The sequence below is a fragment of the Bombina bombina genome, chromosome 1 (assembly GCF_027579735.1).
Source record: "Bombina bombina isolate aBomBom1 chromosome 1, aBomBom1.pri, whole genome shotgun sequence".
Lineage (NCBI taxonomy): Eukaryota > Metazoa > Chordata > Amphibia > Anura > Bombinatoridae > Bombina > Bombina bombina.
The window spans coordinates 1,146,828,353-1,146,838,538 of NC_069499.1; positions in this window are offsets into that span (position 1 = coordinate 1,146,828,353).

Here is a 10,186-nt window from a genome sequence, read left to right on the forward strand (position 1 = left end):
GCCAATCCTTCACGCAGCAAGCTATCATGCCTTATCTATACTGCTCACCCAGACAAAATCAGCTACATAGAAGTGATATACAATTGCTGACTGTCCCATTACCGAAGCGGTCTCTCATTTGCTCTATCTGGCTGTTTAGGTCACGAAATCCAGATCAGAAGAAAACTTCACTAACTGAGCCACAGAACTTACATTTCATCAGAAGTGGCATTGGCTGACTAATAATACCATCTGCTCTGGTCTTGTGAGAAGTGCTCATCTTTTCTTATCTCCTTCCAGTGAATTGATTTGGATATAGCTGAGACACTCACTGAACTGTACTTCTCCTCACAGGCTACAGCACGACTTTGCCATTACCCTAAATACCCAATTTTATTTCCTAAATCTTACCAGGTGGCCCTTTTACACTCTTCCATACAGATTTAGTATTTCATGTTGGTATATCACTAATAATTAAGGTATTTAATTATACCCTATATCCAACCATTCCTAAGGCACGCTCTATATCTGCGTTTTTTGTTATATATTCTAGGTTTTTGTTATATATTCTAGGTCATATATTTTCACACACTAATGTTATATACTATCCTCATTGGTTTATATGTTAAAGTATAGGGCTCTACCTTGCATATTGATTATGTTTAGTATACCTACAGCTAACCATTTCCTGCTAAGTCTCATAGTGGAAGAATAGTGCTTACTGCATTTCTTATGTGACCTAGATTGTGCATATACATTACTCTACCAGCTTTATACAATAATATATTATAAGTTATTCACACTTTACAATGTTATAAATTATGGCTGCAATACTAGGTGGTCTAGAGTTTCTGCATCAGCTATAGAGCAGCCAGAGTGGGGACAAATTTATATATGCTACAGGTGTAGTATAGTACTATGTTATGCATACCCTAGTTTGCCGTAGACGATTGGATAATAGTTATAGCGAGCTTTTGCCCTATTACTCCTTTGCTTAAACCTTCCTGTGTCTACAAGTTTATTGTCCATTCTTACACTAATATTATAATAGACATAGGCAAATGATCATTAAGATTTACAACTACACTAGTTATTTTTTGTGGCAGTGTATTACTTTGAAGAATGTATATCAACAAAATTATCAATTAATTATGTGTTATATACTTGCACTCACTCAAGCTGAACTCTTTAAATTATAGATGTAAACTCTACTAATTCACGCATACTGGGTAAAAAAGGGTTAACTTTACAATAGCCCTTCTATTTGAAAATTGGTCTCATAATAGTCATCTATTCCAGACCCCTTTATTTGTTCCCATTTATACTCATATGCGCAATATATATGATTATATTAATCCGCGAGGGCCCCTAGATCACAGTATTTTATATTCCATACTATGATACTATTAATCTAGAAACCACTACTCTTTAGTCCTTGGGGAGCCATGCACCAGTAAGCTGTTATATATCATGTAAGTTACTCATCACTCATTAATTTTTTTTTGTTACGTGTTGCTTAGTATGTTTTGTTTAGGTTTAGTGTATCCTAGACTATTCAAAGGGCCATTGATCCTCCATTACAAAAGGGCCAAAGCGTGTAATATGTGATTCAGTGCAAGTAACTACTGCCCAGATGAATATGAAGACACAGATGATAGCTATCAATATACAAAATTAGACAATTGGTCAAAATCAGACACAGTCCTTAGTCAAACTTCCATATGCTTACTATATACTTTTATAATCTCAGAAGTTCAGTTAAATGTTATAATGCTGCAGGTTCTAAAGCAGCTTCTCTATGTTTATACTAACTTTGTTCATTTTGGAATTGGGGACCATCCTGTCTCCTACTTATTCTTCGTAAGGTTTTATTTATTTAAATATTGTGCAATGGTTCTAACTTGTCCCTTATTTTCTTCTAACTTATGCCCACCTCTATTCTCCCCAATACTCTCCCTTGCCATTCCTATACATCCTTTTACCTATTGGTCATCCCCCCCCCCACTGACAATGATCAATATTTCTCCCTACGATCTTATATTGTAATTAAAACATATAAGAAACCCACAAGCTGAGCGGTGCTTATCCGCTGAACATCCACCCTCTTCTACTTTTTTATTTTCAAGATACATCATATACTTTCTCTATATATAATAAGTTTACTGACCCACTGAAAGTTTTCGGTTCTAGAACATCCAGATATATCACCCAATGTGAGTACTACTATCAATAGTCTTTCTACTCCTGTTATCCATTACTGTGTATATCAAGAAAGAGCCAAACTTGTATTAGAGTTTGCATGATGTGGGTCCCCCTTGTAGCTATTGAGCTTTCTCTAAAGTCCATCCGATCCAGAAGGATCTTGCTAATGGCTACTTACGTTTAATTAAATAACATTTTAAAATGAGGATTCCGTTTAGCTGAATGTTAATACGCCTTATACAATGGCTGTCTGCCAGTACCCACTTTGCAATAAAATTTGATATTTTTTATTAAAAAAAACTCACTTTTTCTGTAGTGTAGCTGCCCCCCTCCATCCCCCCCCCCTCCCAGATCACTTTTTAAAAGTAACCCACCCTCTCTCCCACTGCCCAGCACTTTGATTTTTTAATGCTGCTCTGCTAGATCGCGGGTGAGTGCGTGCCAGATCTGCTGGCCAGAAGGAAGTTCCCCAGCGATGGGCCACCCACCCACCTCCCTGAAATGTCTCCCACCCACCAACGATCGGCACCATCGCTGGCCGATGCAGAGAGTGTGCCAAAAAAGGTATTGCCGTGATGCCTTAATATCAAGGCATCACTATAATACATTGAAACCCTTAACGACGTACAGGATACATCGCTGGTCTTTAAAGACCAGTTTGTATGTGACGTGCCCTGTACGACATGCGTCGTTAAGGGGTTAAGCATTGCATCGATCACAAGCAGCACACTCTAGCTTCGTTCACAAGCAGCAAGGGATTATTACCTCAGCTAAACTCTATTAAGTATAGGAAACTGCACTGTGTAGCGCTACCTTAAAGTATTTTGCAACAACAGTTATGTTTATTATTTCATGACCTCATGAAGGACTTCAGAGTAAATAGGTATACTGATGTCATAAGAAGTTATTGTGAATAATATATATATTTGTATTTGTTACACTGTATGTTATTCGTTAAACAACTTTATAATAATCAAAGCAACATTTTATTTGAAGATTTCTTTGTGTGGTTATTACATGTTTCTGTACTAAAATCTTATAGGACCCCACACCCTATTACTCTAGGGTGTCCCCTATAGGTGGAGGCACTGCATCATACAAGCATCCCTTCTATACCTGATTTCAAACCCCCCCATCCTACTCCCACTCTGCGGAGGCTTAGGTCTCATACACGAAACAGGTACACAGCATTACACTATCACCTACCTCAGGGAAAGTCAGGAAAGGGTGTTACAGATGGAGGCACTGCTGAGATCAAGAGGCAGGGCAAAATCGGAAGAGATGCATCTTTTAAAACTAGAAGAGGTAAGAGAGTGGGCAATGCAGAAAAGGGTACCAATTGAGCAGGCAGTGGCTCTGACTTGGATACCAGTAGGAACCAGTCGAGATAAACTATGTGAGTCTCTCCAGAGAGCACTTCAACTAAAAGAGTACCCTAAGATAGTAGCATTCAAAAGAGTACCAGATGACACTTGGGGTAGCATATTGATAGACACCAACCAATGTTTCTTAGAAGTACCTAAACCCTCTGAGCTACAGCTAAATAGGGCTACCTTCAGTCAGACTACCCCTCATTTATGCCATAAAATCAGAACTGCATATAATCAAGGAAAATGAAGTTCAGGGTGTTAGAGGATCTCAAAATGAATCTGAATATGGAGTCTAGTCTATCTTAAGTTCTGAAGATGTTGGCCACAAGCATCACAGATAGCTCACACACATACAGTTACCAGAAACGAAAGATATTTTCAGGAAACCTACCAGTACCCTTAGGAGATTGAGGCATGGTGTGATCATGCTAACATGGTGCTGCAAGAATGGAGCTGCCCAGAGACAGTAAAGCATTTCCACCTCTTAAAAAGTGTTAGGCCACCAGCACAAGTATTGTTGCAACACCATAGAGAGGAACACCCTGAAGCTACTGCTGTAGAGGTCATCTCTTTCTTAAAGACTTTATATAGTCCATTTGAAGATCCTGAAGATCTCTTGTATAAGTTTCAGTTACTTAAGCAGTGAGAGACAGAGAAGGTGTCTGATTTTCTGTTAAAAATACATAAGCAGCTTGTATTATTGGTTCGAAAAGGACTAATGACCCGACAAGATATGAATAAATGGAGGCAAGATCAGTTCCTTCGTGGTCTTATACCAGACCATCCAATAGCCATCGTTCTTAGAGCCCAACAGCATTCTCAAGCACCAAAAGAGTTGGAGGTCCTTATGCCTATGATAAGGACTCAGGTAGAAGAAATGAGTTTCCACACTGTGAGTAAGTCTGGCGAAGTTTGCATAGGTAAAATTGAGACTAGAAAAAAAATTAGAAGACTTCAGAAATTCAGATTATTTGTTGAAAGAACTTATGGAGAATGGACTGCTTAACCAAGTAAAGGCTAAGTTGAATAGAGCAAAACTACCTGTAAAACTCCAAAATACTACTCGACCAAAAGGAAGTTGTTTCACTTGTGAAGAGATAGACCATTTCTCAAAGGATTGCCCCAGCAAAATACACTCATATGATGGTGATTTATTGGGAAGCCTTACAGTCCCTCAGAAGAAGGGAATAACTGATATTTCATTTGATTTATCTGAAGATGATGTAGCTGGGTCAAGGGCTTTAATTGGAGTAAAAGTTTGTAACATTTTTACACAGGCGCTGTTAGACACTGGATCTCAGTGCACCATAATCTATCGTAGTTTTTATGATACCTACCTTAAACATCTTAAAATCAGGCCTCGCTCTCAAATTGATTTAAGAGGTGTGGGTGGAAATAGGGGTGCTGTTGATGGAGTTGTCACTGTAGTCATTAGTATAGTCCAGTTACATACTAGTATGATATACCCCATGAAAGTGAAGGTTTTGATCTGCCCAGAAACCTGCAAAGATTCCAAAGCCCCTATAATTCTAGGAACCAACACAAAATATGTACATTCTTTGCTACGGAAATTCATGATGGAGATTGAGGGGCAAGACATAGACAAGTCGTTACACCCAGCTTTACGTCAGGAGGTTAAAAATATATCTTTGAGACAATATGCTGGTCAGTGCTACAACCGTTCTGCCGGAGTGACTTACATTTCCCCAGGAGGCATGAAAGAGTTAAAATGTTTGGTGGTGTACCCTGACGGCAGACCCAAGGAGGACTGTTATATTCTTGAAACGCCAGATGAAGAAGCAACCAAGCAGGGTTGGATTTTGGTACCTGAAATCTTACACAGAAGAAAGGATGGGCCTCCACCCCAGTGGCTAAGTGTAAATGTCCAAAATGTGGCAGTAGACATCATTGGCTATTAGTAAATGTTTTTCTCTCTCAAAAACAGAAAAACTACAATTTAACTTTGAAGGATCTACAATGCCTAAGGAGGCCTGTGAGCAGTTGCAGAAGGCTATGGAGGCCCATGCAGGAGTTGTCTCTACTGCAGAAATGGATGTGGGACGTTAAAAACATATGCTTCATACATATAACAGATTCTGCCCCTTTAAGGGAACGCTCTAGGAGATTGCCTCCTCGTGATGTTGAGGATGTTCGTGCCGTTTTGGCTGAGATGGAAAAAGCTGAAATAATTGTTCCTTCTCGGAGTTCATGGGCTTCACCCATTGTAGTGGTTAGAAAGAAGAATGGAAGAATGCAACTGCTGACCAATTGCAAAGTATGTACATAAACAGCAATCAACATCGCCAAGGAATGGAAGCCATGAGATACTGCAATAGGAGACTATCCAACAGAAGAATGCGATAATAAAACTTAACGTTTAATAAAAATAATAATAAAAACACATAAATATTAAAAACCACAGTGTGTAAAACAGCAAGGAATACCGGAGTGGGTTATAATAAGGGATGCCCAGGGATGGGAATCCAGCAGGAACCTAAACTATATATTGTGTGGATTCAAAACATGAGCTGGGGCGGCAAAAATGGCTGGAAAGTGGCCAAATGCCGGGGGCAATTATCAGAGATGGGTAAGTAAATAAACTCACCAAAGATAAGTGGTGGAATCAAAGTGGGTCACTGTTGATGCATGTATTTAGGCATCGAGCCTATCTAATAACATTGATCCTATCAGTGATTGGGCCGTGACTAGCGGTGTAGGAAATGAAATCCTAATAGTGTGTACCTAGTAAACGTCCAAGGGCAACCCCAAGGCTCACACTTATAGTTTATGTGGCTGATTAACCCCAGTCTCAGACAGTTGGACCGGATTCCTATCAATTGTCAAATATTAATAAATGTCATTGAATAGGGTGTTATTATGCATAATACAATGTATGTAGACAGGGTAGGGGTAGAATGATAAATATAAGTATACTTGGTGTGATACTAATACTAGATATCAATATACACCACTATTAGGACGTTCTAAGTATTATGTATAATAAGAGGACGTTGTCCACACATACCGACTGAATTATTAGCCTGAATAAACCTGGGCACAAGGTTAGACTTGACTGTGGATGCTCATTACTTAAGTATGCACAATATCATTAAGTATCCATTTAAACATACCTACATGCCATTTTATGGTATTAGATCTTTGCATTTACTAGGTACACACTATTAGGATTTCATTTCCTACACCGCTAGTCACGGCCCAATCACTGATAGGATCAATGTTATTAGATAGGCTCGATGCCTAAATACATGCATCAACAGTGACCCACTTTGATTCCACCACTTATCTTTGGTGAGTTTATTTATTTACCCATCTCTGATAATTGCCCCCGGCATTTGGCCACTTTCCGGCCATTTTTGCCGCCCCAGCTCATGTTTTGAATCCATACAATATATAGTTTAGGTTCCTGCTGGATTCCCATCCCTGGGCATCCCTTATTATAACCCACTCTGGTATTCCTTGCTGTTCTAAACACTGTGGATTTTAATATTTATGTGTTTTTATTATTATTTTTATTAAAAGTTAAGTTTTATTATCGCATTCTTCTGCTGTATAGTCTCCTATTGCAGTATCTCATGGCTTCCATTCCGTTGCGATGTTGAGTGCTGTTTATATACATACTTTGCAATTGGTCAGCAGTTGCATTCTTCCTTGATATTTCTCTTTTTATGTACAGCACTGCGGCCCCCCCCCCCTGCACTTTATTAATTAATTTTTCCCTATAATCTTAGGGATATCTAAATTTGTGTATTGGAACACATCCCTAGTAGTGCCTTCATTATTCTCTCTTTTTTGTTTTCCTAGAAAGAAGAATGGGTTTATACATCTGTGCATTGACTATCAGACTCTTAATCGAAGAACTATACCTGACCAATATAACCTACCTCAAATTGAAGAGATTTTACATTGTCTTAATGGCAGCCATCAGTTTACACGGATGCCACAAGGGATCTGTGGAGCTCCAGCCACATTCCAAAGGCTAATGGAACATACTGTGGGAGATATGAATGGACGTGAGTGTCTTGTCTATCTAGATGAACTTATTGTATTCGGTAGTACTTTGGAAGAACATGAGACAAGGTTGCTGAAAGTATTAGATCATCTTCACGAAGAAGGCCTAAAGTTAAGGCCAGAGAAATGTAGATTTGGGCAATCATCTGTGACCTATGTAGGTCATGTGGTCTCGGCAGAGGGGGTGTCTACAGATCCTTCTAAGGTGGAAACAGTAACCGCATGGCCACAGCCTGACAACATTGGTGAACTTCGATCATTTCTTGAATTGTGTGGCTACTATCGAATATTTGTGATAGGATACTCCCAGTTAGCTTGACCCCTAAATGACTTGCTGAAACATAGTGAAGATGATACTAAAAAGCCACTAAATGCAAAAACTCCATTGGGAACTAGGTGGACACCAGAGTGCTCCAAAGCATTTAAGAATTTAAAGAAAAGTTTAACTGAAGCACCTGTCTTGGCCTAAGCAGATCCAGAGAAACCTTATGTGCTACAAATAGATGCTAGCTATGTGGGTTTGGGGCAGTTTTATACCAAGAGTACCCTGGAGGGTTGGGACCTGTTGTTTATCTAAGTAGGAGTTTGTCTAAGAGTGAACAGAATTATCCAGTCCACAAACTTGAGTTCTTGGCTCTGAAATGGGCAGTAGTGGATAAACTCCACGATTACCTTTATGGAGTAGAATTTGAAGTTCGAACAGATAATAATCCACTCACCTACATCTTGTATACAGCAAAGTTGGTGGTTGGCTGCACTATCAAATTACACTTTTAAGTTACGTTACAAGCCGGGGCCTAAGAATATAGGGGCTGATGCAATGTCCCGACGACCAGGACTACCAGATGATTCCCAATGGGAAGAAATTCCTTAACTTGGTGTGAGAGCATTCTGCAAAACCAGTGTCTTCAAAGACGAAACCCCTGTTTTTTCAGATTTGAGAGCAGTAGATTCATTAGGGTGTCATCCACAAGCTGTGCCCGTATATTATTGTAAACCATCTGTAGTGGAATTAGCCAGATGATCTCGAATACCTTCTGAAGAATTAATAAATGCACAGGAACAAGATCATTTAATTGGACTACTTCGCAAAGCTGTTCAAACTGAAACACTTATTGAAGAGAATTCCTAGGGAATGGTCTGGTCCACTAAATAGAGAGTGGGATAAGTTTCAAATTAAAGATGGACTTCTGTTTCGAGTAGTTAAATACCACAGTCATCCAGATCAAAGACAATTGGTGTTACCTGCCAAACTAAGAAAACTTGTTCTGTCATCCTTGAATGATCAGCACGGACATCTTGGGATAGAAAAAAACATTTGACCTCTTGCAGGATAGATGTTATTGGCCAAAGATGAGAGAGTATATAGAAGACTACATTAATAAATGTTTTAGATGTGTACAGAGAAAAACTCTTCCAACTCGAGCTGCCCCTATGGGTCATCTGAAAAGTAAAGGTCCCATGGATCTCGTTTGCATGGACTTTTTGTGCATTGAGCCAGATTCTCGTGGCATTGGAAATGTTCTTATTGTAACAGATCACTATACTCGTTATGCTCAAGCCTACCCAAAAAAAGACCAGAAGACTAGTACAGTGGCTAGAGTTCTTTGGAAAGGTTTTCATTCATTATGGTCTTCCTAAGAAACTGCATTCTGATCAAGGTAGAGACTTTGAGAGTCGCCTCATCAAAGAAATGATGAATGTTTTGGGCATTAAAAAAACAAGAACATCTCCCTATTATCCAGAAGGAGATGCCTTGCCTGAGAGGTTTAACAGAACTTTGCTAAATATGTTAGGGACCCTGCCAGAGTCTGAAAAGAGAACTTGGAGTCATCAAGTAGAAGCACTAGTTCATGCCTACAACTGCACCCAACATGATTCCACAGGTTATTCACCATACATCCTTATGTTTGGGAGAGATGTGAGACTACCTATAGATCTCCAGTAAGGGGTGTCACCAGATGGAGTTTCTCATGAGTGTCACTATCAGTATGTCAGGGGATTATAAGTGAGTTTACAAACAGCTTATGATTTGGCTGAAGAAACTACTGCTCGATTAAATAATGCTAACAAGCAACGATATGACAAGAGAATTAAACATCAGGATTTGCAACCAGGAGACCATGTCCTTTTATGGAATTTAGAGATACCAGGCAAGCACAAGTTAGCTCCTAGATGGAATCTATAGAATAGTCAGACAATTGCCAGGTCTTCCAGTTTTTCAGATAGCAGATGAAAATGGTGCTGTGAAGACATGGCATCGGAATCATTTGTTGCCTATACCTCAATTGCAGCATGATGTTACATATTATGAGGACCAAGGCCCAAGCATGTAAATTAATAATGAATATAGTATCTAGGGCTGCCACTTCAGCCATGTTTTCCTGGACACTTATGAGTTACACATGCTGCAGGGTGTGCAGGGAGGAACATGTATTGTGTTTCTGGACAGCACTATTCATATTCCTCTCTGCACACCCTGCAGCATGTGTAACTTATAAGTATTCTGTATTTTAAGGGAAGGGTGGCAACCCTAATAGTATCCCACATGAAGACTCATCAATTCAATCAGACCCTGAAATGAGATCTCCATTGCAAAAAGAAAC